General features: G+C 44.9%; 1 protein-coding gene and 1 non-coding gene across 7 annotated transcripts in view; both read left to right on the top strand.

The window, feature by feature from the left end:
• Positions 1–38: 38 nt before the first annotated feature.
• CCT6B (chaperonin containing TCP1 subunit 6B) overlaps positions 39–9,760 on the top strand; it is a 46,368-nt gene continuing 36,646 nt past the window's right edge. For 2 of the 6 annotated variants that reach the window (XM_070482781.1, XM_070482785.1), the window contains exon 1: positions 62–337. The gene's annotated coding sequence lies outside the window, so the exon portion shown is untranslated. Of the gene's footprint in view, positions 338–2,644; positions 2,801–9,760 lie in introns of all 6 variants that reach the window. The other 4 variants (XM_070482780.1, XM_070482784.1, XM_070482782.1 and 1 more) reach the window with 4 other exon arrangements.
• Positions 737–839, top strand: LOC123276551 (U6 spliceosomal RNA). The gene has a single exon (XR_006513054.1). It is a non-coding gene; the product is annotated as a U6 spliceosomal RNA (small nuclear RNA).

Raw genomic sequence — 9,760 nt, 5'->3', positions numbered from 1 at the left:
GGCCCACGGTACGCCGCGGGTCTCCCCGCCCCTCACCTGCCACGTGGGCTGTGGTCCGGTTGGACAGAGGGTGGACCTGGGCTCCGTATGGGGGTGTGGGGGTGGTTCCCGATCTGCGGTCGCGGCGGAGGTGCGAGAACGTGGTGGCGCCCAGCGGCGCAGCCAGCCTTGAGCTTCCGAGGGTCCTCTGATTTGCTCAGTGTTAGAGATGATCAAGTCCTTAAAGATACTGATTGAGAAACTGTTGTAATAAGCTTGGGGAAGGCAAAGACCGCGTGATTCAATCTATTTTTCTGAATTCCTTCTGTCTTGTGCCCCGCCCAGTGCGCAGCACATAGTAAGTATTCAATAAATAATTTTGAATTGAAAAGCAGCTCTAGATAGATAGATGTAAAGTGTAAAGGAGTGATGAGGAGAGTAACCCCTTGATTGTGGATCATTTAACCTGTATTCTCTCTCTTACACCTCCTGTTAAGTTTTTGAGAGATTAGGATGGCTGTTTTTTTACAGAAGAATAGCAGGCTCAGAGAAGGTAAGTGAACTTGTTCAGGGTCTAGGAACGGCAAGCAATTGGGCATTGTTAGGTAAGCAAAGATCAGATCCTGGAGGGAATTCTGTGCTATGTGAAAAAGAGCTTGACCTTGGTTATGGAGGGGATGGAGAACCGTGAAGGGCCTTATGGAATAGTAACTACTGTTGAAGCTAGGTAGGGGAGAGGCAGAGGCAAGGGATCTTGGTGCTGCCGCAGCAGCACGTACACTAAAATTAGAAAGATACAGAGAGTAGCATGTCTCCTGGGCAAGGATGACTCGCAAATTTCGGAAGCATTCCATATTTTTAAGGAAAAAAAGTGTTTTTCTTTTTGTTCTATCTATATGAGGTGATGGATGCCAACTAAACACTGCAGTAATCATTTTACAGTATATGTAACTCAAACCATTGTGCTCTACATCTTATACTGTATAGTGCCTTATGCCACTTAGATCTCAGTAAAATTGCGGGGGAGAAAAGGTTCTTGTAGCGACCCCTGTAAGAGATGAAAGTAGCCCGAACAAGGTCAGTTTTTGAGGTGGAGAGCAAGGCGCATTTTTTGATAAGTGTTTAGATTTTAAATTATCTTCTAGATAAAGTCCTCATTTACCTAAAGATGAAATGGGATGGCTTGGGTGAGCAAGTACATAATGGTGCTGAACTGAAGTAGAAAATGAGAGGGGAGGAGGAGGTATTTGGGGTGAAAGGATGAGTTATGTTTTGAGTATATTAAGTTTGATTGGTTGAGGCCAACCACAATCCCCCTGTTTGAAGTGGGGAAAGTCTGTCTTGTGCCGCAGAAGGAACAAAGTCTTTGGGATTAGAAGGTCACTGGAGAGTCAGATCCCAACGCTGGCAGTTGAGTGATCCTGAGCACGTCTCTATCACGACATTTATCACATTGTTTTGAAAACCCCCTTGACTGTATCTGTCTTTTTCCCTAGCCCTGTTCGGTCGGCATTAGCTACATGTGGCTTTCGAGCTCTTGAGGTGTGGCTAGTCTGAATTGAGATGTGCTATAGGTGTAAAATACACACCAATTTTTTTTTTTAAAGATTTTATTTTTCCTTTTTCTCCCCAAAGCCCCGCGGGACTTAGTTGTGTATTTTTAGTTGTGGGTCCTTCCAGTTGTGGCATGTGGGATGCTGCCTCAGCATGGCTTGGTGAGTGGTGCCATGTCCACGCCCAGGATTCGAACCGGTGAAACCCTGGGTCGCCGAAGCAGAGCGCGCGAACTTAACCATTCGGCCATGGGGCTGGCCCCTGCTCACCAATTTTGAAGACGTGTTACCAAACAAAGACTGTAAAATATCTCGTTAATCATATACTTAGTTTACATGTTGAAGTGATATTTTGGCTATGTTGGGTTTAATAAAAATATATCCTTAAAATTAATTTGAACTGTTTAATTCTTTGAAAATGTGGTGACTAGAAAATATGAAACTGCATCCTTGGCTCACATTGTATTTCTGTGGGACAGCACTGCCCTAGACTTCAAACCTGTTTTTGGAGGGTGGCCTCTGTACCTTATGCAGCTTTCTATCCGCCTTGCCTTGAACAGTACCAGGCACATGGTAGGCGCTCAGCAAAGGTTTATGAAGCCCATGAGGGAATGGAATGAATGAATGAAGCTCTGAAAGTGATAAGCTCCCTGACAAAGATGTTCATTACATTGTATCTTTAACAATGTTTGGTGTAAATGTGCAAAAGGACTCAGGCTCTAAATGTTTGGCTTGATTCGAGCTCTGAGGGACCTCTAATGATGTCTTTGACTCGGGCCTCCCGCTGTAAAATGGCACTAGGTGTGAAAGTTGGCAGTTGCGTTTCCTTAGAGAAGTGGGATCTGCTGCCAAGGAGAATGAGGTAATGTGCGGTGGGAATAGCAGGGCTTTGGAATCACATGGACTTAGGTTTGAATTAATGTTCCCCCACTGGCTGTGTAACCTTCGTCTATTTTCCTTACTTCTCTGGCCCTCAGTTTTCATGGTGAAATGGGGATAAAAATACCTCTTTGATTGTGTGTGACAGTTAAATGAGATGACTTATATTAACTTGCAAACTGCTTGGCACTTAGAGGAATTTCAGTAAGTGTACATTCTCCTCCGCTCCCCAGCCTGGATACATTCTTCCACCTGCAGTTCATCCATTCAGTCAGTCATCAGTCAGTGGAGTATTTATTGAGTGCCTGCTCTGTGTTCGGCACTGTTCCAGGAACTGAATGCAGCAGTGAAACAAAGCAGACAACCCCCTACCCTCGTGGAGCTAACAGGTTAGTGTGGGACACATAATAAACAGGAAGTAAGATACACAGCACATAAGGCGGTGATGGTGCTATGGAGAAAAGGCAGAGGAGGAGGATAGGAGGTGCCAGGCAGGTGGGGTGGGGGTTGCAGTTTTAAGTACAGTGGTCAGGAAGGCCTCACCAACAAAGTGACAACAGTAAAGACTTGAAGGAATGAAAGAGAGCCCCATGGAGTTCCAGGGTAGCCAGAGCAGCAAGCAAAGGCCCAGAGACCCGGATTTGTCTGTCCTGTTGGGAGATCAGCAAGGAGACAGGTGTAGCTAGAGCAGCAGGAGTTAAGGTTGAGAAGAGCTAGAGGTGAGGTCAGCAGGCTATCTGGAGACAGATCCTGTCGGGCCTTGTAAGCCACTGTAAAGATGTTGGCTTTTATTGCAGGTGAAACGGGAAGCTAGTGGATTCTGTTGAGCAGAGAAGTAACATGATTGTGACTTAGATTTTAACAGGATGGCTATCACTCTGGCTGCTGTGTAGAGGAACTGAGAGATGAGTTAGGTAGCTGCTGTAAAATTACAGGGGAGAAATGAGGGCAGCTTGGGTGGGAACAGTGAAAGTGGTAAGAAGTAACCTGAGGTTCATGGACCCCTAGGGGATGTGTGGATGGACTCAGGGTTCCCTGAAATTTTATATAAATATTTGTGTGTAAGTGCATTTTTGCAGGGAGAGCATTTATTGGAGTCCCAAGGTAGGTCCATGATCCAAATCAAGAACTATCTTGGTGACAAATGAGCAGGCTATCTCCTGCCTGTTCCTAGTTGTTCAAAGTCCCATGATGACGTCTTTCCGTCAGACCTTGACCCTAAGTCCTCCAGCCACTGATGTGTTTGTGAGCCTCTCAGAACTTCTGCCACCCCCTTTAAGACTGTAGCATCCTTGACTTCCAGTTTAGACTCATCAGGATTGTTAAGAAGAAAAAATCACAGGGAAATGGGTAGATTCTGTTCCTATTTTATGCAACTTGCTATGGAAGCTTGGCGGCCACAGGCAGGAACAGAGAAAATGCTTCACACCTTCCTAGAGATGGTGCAGGGCACTCATGAGGCTAGTTTGAGCTCATGGATTCCTTTTTTAATAAGCGCTGGTCTTTGAATCACATAAATCTCAGCACTGAGAGCTGATTTTATGGTTTGGTTTGCTTAATAGTCACACAATTAAAGTATGTTGTAAAAAACGGTACTGGTGTTTGCCAGGATAAATATTTAAAAGGGAACAGCTGTAGGAAGATGTCATAATTCAAATCAGCTCATGGCTCTTCATTCTCAGTAAAGCTGTACAGATTGGTTCTTTTTTTTTTTTCTTCTTCTCCCCAAAGCCCCCCAGTACATAGTTCTATTTTCTAGTTGCAGGTCCTTCTGGTTGTGCTATGTGGGACACTGCCTCAGCATGGCTTGATGAGCGGTGCCATGTCTGCTCCCAGGATCTGAACCGGCAAAACCCTGGGCCACCGAAGCACACTCGGCCACGGGCCGGTCCCTGGTGATTAGTTCTTAACCAGAGGGGTGTTTTGGCCTCTCCTTTGAATATCTGTGTGCTGCAGCTCTCAGCTTGGGGTAGGAGAGAGCCGAGAGAAGTTGAGTCCAATGTGCCTCTGGGAATAGCTGACCCTTGGCATACAGACAGGGACTTCGGGAGCAGGGTTGAGGTCACAAATAATGGAGTGAGGGAGCCTCCAGTCTTCCCTAAACTTCTAGGTTGGGTTTTCTAGTGTGGAGTCTTGGTGGTCATGTTTTTTAGGAGGCAAGTTAATCATTTTCAAAGGGGAAATTTATTTTACAAAGCTATGAGCCTATTTGGGAAGCAAACTTAAGTTCTGACTCCTCCACTGGACTCTGGGCTGGTTGGTAGGCAGCACTGATGACAGTCAGTTTTCCAGCTCTGGTGTGGTGGCAGAGGTTGAAGACAGGGTTAAATACTTCCTTCTTCTCTTGTCCCTCATGCCATTTTCTTTATACCAGGAGAGCCCCTCTTCCTCTTTTCTCCTCTGAGAGCTTCCACACAAACCCTCTTACTGAAGCCTTCCAACCATGCAGCCCACTGTGCTCTCTGTCTCCTGCCTTCAGCTCCTCTCCTGGTCTTGGTGATTGTAAAGGAAAAAACTGTATTGTTTCCATTTACATTACATGCAATACTCTCTGAATATTACTTAACTTTTGACACCAGACGTGTGGGTTTTCCACATCAAGCAATTCTGTGACACCTGCTGGGTGTCCTACAATTTAATTCAATTCGGACACTATCTACCTGAAGTTAGTGTCAGATCCCACAGGTTAAGGGCTCAGTCCCACAAGACTGCCCCCCTCACTACTTCACACACCAATCGCAAGTCCAGGTTGTTACCTGTGCTTCTGACTGACCAACTATAGATCAGACCTTCCTATGACCCCCTCCTTGGGTTCAATCAATTTGCTAGAGCAGCAACAGAACTCAGGAAACAGTTTACTTACTAGATTGCTGGTTTATTATAAAAGGATGTTAACTCAGGAACAACCAGATGGAAGAGATGTGTAAGGCAGGGTATGGGTGCGAGCTTCCACGCCCTCTCCAGGCCTGCCACCCTCCCAGCACCTCCACATGTTCATCAACCTGGAAGCTCTTGAACCTCATCCTTTTGTTTTTTATGGAGACTTCATCACATAGCCATGATTGATTAAATCATTGGCCATTAGTGATTGAGCTCAAGCTCCAGCCTCGTCCCCTCCCTGGAGGGGGTGGGTGGAGCTGAAAGTTCTAACCCTCTAATCACATGGTTGGTTCCCCTGGCAACCAGCACTCATCCTTAAGGGGTTACCGACAGTCACCTTATTAACGTAAACTCTGGTGTGGTTGTGAATTACAAAGGACAACTTTATCACTCTTATAGCTCTAATCACTTAGGAAATTCCAAGGGTTTTAGGAGCTCTGTGCCAGAAGCTGGAGGAAGGTCAAAATATGTATTTCTTATTTTAAACCACACTATCACAGTGATAGATGTAGGTGGGAGGGTCCTTAGGGAGTACCCAGACAGTGTAATACCTAGAGAGGGTAAAACTAAGGCGTGGGGAATAAACTGACTAGGAGGATACCACATAGCTAGTGAGTGGGGGAAGTCAAGCCCTAGACTTTTTTTTTGGAAGCTTTTAATTTTCCCTTTTCTCCCCAAAGCCCCCTGGGTACATAGTTGTGTATTTTTAGTTGTGGGTCGCTCCAGCTGTGGCATGTGGGATGCTGCCTCAGCATGGTTTGATGAGCGGTGCCACGTCCTCACCCAAGATTTGAACCGGTGAAACCCTGGGCCACCAAAGCGGAGTGCACAAACTTAACCACTCGGCCACCGGGCTGGCCCCAACACTTCCCTAATCTTAACGCTTGCTATTTTGGGGCATCCTCTCCCATTTCCCACATGTCATTCTTAAATACTAGAGAGAATATTGGGACTGGGAATCAAGTTACATCTATTCTTACTTTAGCAATGAACTTGAGTGATCTCGGGCAAGTCATTAGACATCTAAAATGGAGGTGAGAATAGTTGTTTTACTTCTCTCGGGGGTGCTGAGGCTTGAAGAAAACTGATCTGAAGGTTGGTGAGTAAACAGTACTCTCACTGTGCAAATAGAAGGTCATGTTAATAATGGTGCAGGGGAAGAGTAGTGAGTTTGGGATTATTGCCTAGAGCAAGTTCCTTCACTTCTGAGCCTCCAGTTATTTATTTGCAAAATGAAGATATTATATACCATACAGGGTTGTTGTGAGGGTCAGAGATGGTGTATGTGAAACCCTAGCATAGTGCCAGATACATGGTAGGGATCCAATGAATGGTGGCTATTACTAACAGTAACCCGACAGGCTGGCTTGCTCGATACTCTTATAAACACGTTTGGCAGAACAACAAGCAAACGGAGAACGCACACACGAGAGTTATAGTAACCAGCTCCATCAACTACCCAATCAAGTGTGGTCCTTCGAACTCCCCTAAAGGTGATGGCTGGCTCCCAAGTGCACTTGAAATCCACCAAATGCTGTTTGCAAAGTGGAGGTGCAGCCAGATGGAAGTCCTTTCTTCCTCTGAGAGACTGGGAGAGTCTTCAGTGAAGGACAGCTGAGTGCAAAGGCTCAGTCTGAAATAGATTTGACTGCCAAGTGACAGGAGTGAGCCAAACGAAATGGCGATGGCAGAGAAAGGGACTGAGGGCTGAGAGCAGCTGTGAGGCAATGTGTACTTGCTGACTCTGATCTTACTCTGCTACCAAATCACTTTATTCCTCCTTTTCTCCGCTGAAGAGGCCGCTAGGCAATCTGGGCTCCCGACTAGCTCCTGCTGACATATGGACATCCCTCTTTGCTTGTTTGGTGCCATGAGGAATTCTCAGGGGCTAATGCAAGGTGGCCCACTGCACTCTAGACACTTGTGTATGCCTCCTTGCACTGATGTTCAGAGTAGGTAAGGGCTTCATGTGCCAGAGAAGGGAGACTCAGGAAAAGATTTCTTAGCCCTTTGTTTAAGCTGCTGAATTGACTTTTGTTCTGGTTCCAACTTTCATGAGTCAGCTTGGCCTTTTTACCACTTTTCCAAGCAACTTCCCACTATGTGGGTATTATTCATTCGACAGATATTTATTGAATTCTATTATGTGCCTGGCATTATTTTAGGTTGTGAACAAGACGGACAAGCTCCCTGCCCCTGTGGAGTTTACATTCCGGTGGGGAGAGACATACTTAATGTACAAACAAGCTAATGTAAGACAGTGATGTTTCATGAATTCATAGAATAATGTGGGGAGATGGCTGGTCAAGTCATCTGAGAAAGGGACATTAGGGCTGAGAATTGAATGATGAGTAGAAGCCTGCCATGCTATTTGAAGTCAGGTTCCAAGCAGAGGGAACCACAAGGTACAGGTCCTGACATGGCATGGCTGAGGAACAGAAAGTTAGCCAGGGAGAAGTGGGACACAGAGAATAAAGGGGGAGAGTGCAGCAGATAAAGTTAGAAGATAGGACACAAAGTGGGGGCCCATGGGTCACATTCAGCTCACACGGTGTTTTGGACATTTCACTAAACACGAAAGCAATCTTGACTTGGAATTTCTCTTGAAAGTTAAAAAAACTTGGCCATGCCAGGCCACTATTCCTGAGTGATAACCACTGCTTTTAACATACGGCAGTTATACTCTCCTGCATCCTCTCATCCCCCTTTACTGGGCTTGTTGTCATCAGTTCACAGGTAGTAGACATTCAAACTAGTAGAGTGCCATGCAGGCTTGATAAGGGCCTGGATTTTCTTTCTTTCCAAGTGTGATGGAAGCATATAATGGTTTTAAGTGACAGGGTGACTTGACCTAAATTTTTAAAAGATCACTGTGACTACTTTGTTGGTAACAGATTGTGGCTAGTAGCATTGGGAGGGACCAGGCACCAATTAATGCAAGAGATGTTGGGGGCTAGGACCAGTGGAGACAGACAGGGGACAGATTCTGGGCATATCTTAGTGGAGGGCTGCCAGGACTTAACTAGTGCATGGGATCTGGGGGATAGGAAGAGGGAATGAAGCACGGCTCCCAGGAGGAGGCCAAGGCCGGGGGTATAAATTGGGAGTCATCAGTATATGGGTGGTATTTAAACCCATGAGAATGGATGAGATCACTGAGGGAAGAAATGTAGACAGAAAACAGAATGCAGAGTTTAGAATTTTTTTTGGTTCCTGTCCAAATTTAAAGCTTCTAAATTCCTGGTATCATGCAGCCTCCTAGACTCTAGGTATTAAAAAGCCATGTATCCAGCCACCGTTCCTACCCACGTATTTACTCAAATCCCCTTAGACAGCATCTAGCCAAGTAGCTAGCCAACTGGTACAACATTAACGGCAAACAGACTATTTCCCTCAAGACCTTCCATTCTGTGTTTATTACGAAGTCTTTTTTCCTTATATCAAAGTTTTACATAGGTGAGCATATATATCTCCAAAAAGGGATAGGGTTGAGAGGGAAATTACACCAAGACAACTGGGACTATTCTGGGCAAAACCTGTAAGTAAAAGTAACAACGCTCTAGCCATCTCTTTCTCCAGATAGTCAACCAAATGACTTAAAAAAATCTCAAAGATGAGCCGCCACTTATCTCATGGCAAAATTAGGGATTTGGAGTTAAAAGAAATCTCAAGAAAACCATCTGCTCTAATTCCCTCATTTTAAAGAAGAAATTAAAGGGCATTAAATTATGAGCCTAAAATCAAGTTAGCATGTCAGTAGCATGGGGCAGACCAGATACTACTAGTAGAAATACTTTCACCACACTTCAGTTTATAAACCCCTTGCACATGCATGTGTCATCTGACCCTCACCACACCCTGTGAGGTATCATCATCTTTTTAGGAGACAGAGCTAAGGTTCAGAGAGGTGACTTGCTCAAGATCACCAGCCATTAACAGGTCAAACGGGATCTCAAACCTGTGTCTTGTTTTCTATCGTCAATCCCCTTGTTCTTTCCATTACTGCATACTAATCAGGTGATTGTTGCTATTAAAGGTTTTAGGCCTAAATTATGTTCTTTTCCCGCAATTTTAACTCCACAGCCTCTTTTTGTTCCCTGGTGTGTAAAAAGCAGTCATTACTTCATCATTACATGAAATAGGTGTGAAAGCATTTTGTAAATTGTGAGGCACTGGGCAAATGTACATTTGAAGGCTAGTTAGGAGATCAGCATTTTTTTTTTTTTTTTACCAAGTTAGGGGGACCATATTAAATTGGTAAGTGAAGTGGGTGGGAGGATTACATTTGTAGCATTTACAATAATCCTAATATATTGTTGGCTGAATTAGGGGGTTCTCTAAAAAGAGAACAAGTGACCGGACGAAACCCTTGGGACTAATTCTTACAGTTTGGGAACACTGATGGTATTCACAGTCTAATATCAAAATCTATTTGACCCAACTCAGAGGTATAAAGGAGCTCTCCAATA

Source organism: Equus asinus, chromosome 13, assembly GCF_041296235.1.
Source record: "Equus asinus isolate D_3611 breed Donkey chromosome 13, EquAss-T2T_v2, whole genome shotgun sequence".
Lineage (NCBI taxonomy): Eukaryota > Metazoa > Chordata > Mammalia > Perissodactyla > Equidae > Equus > Equus asinus.
The sequence above is the reverse complement of the archived record's forward strand: the minus strand, read 5'-3'. Positions and strand labels throughout refer to the sequence as shown.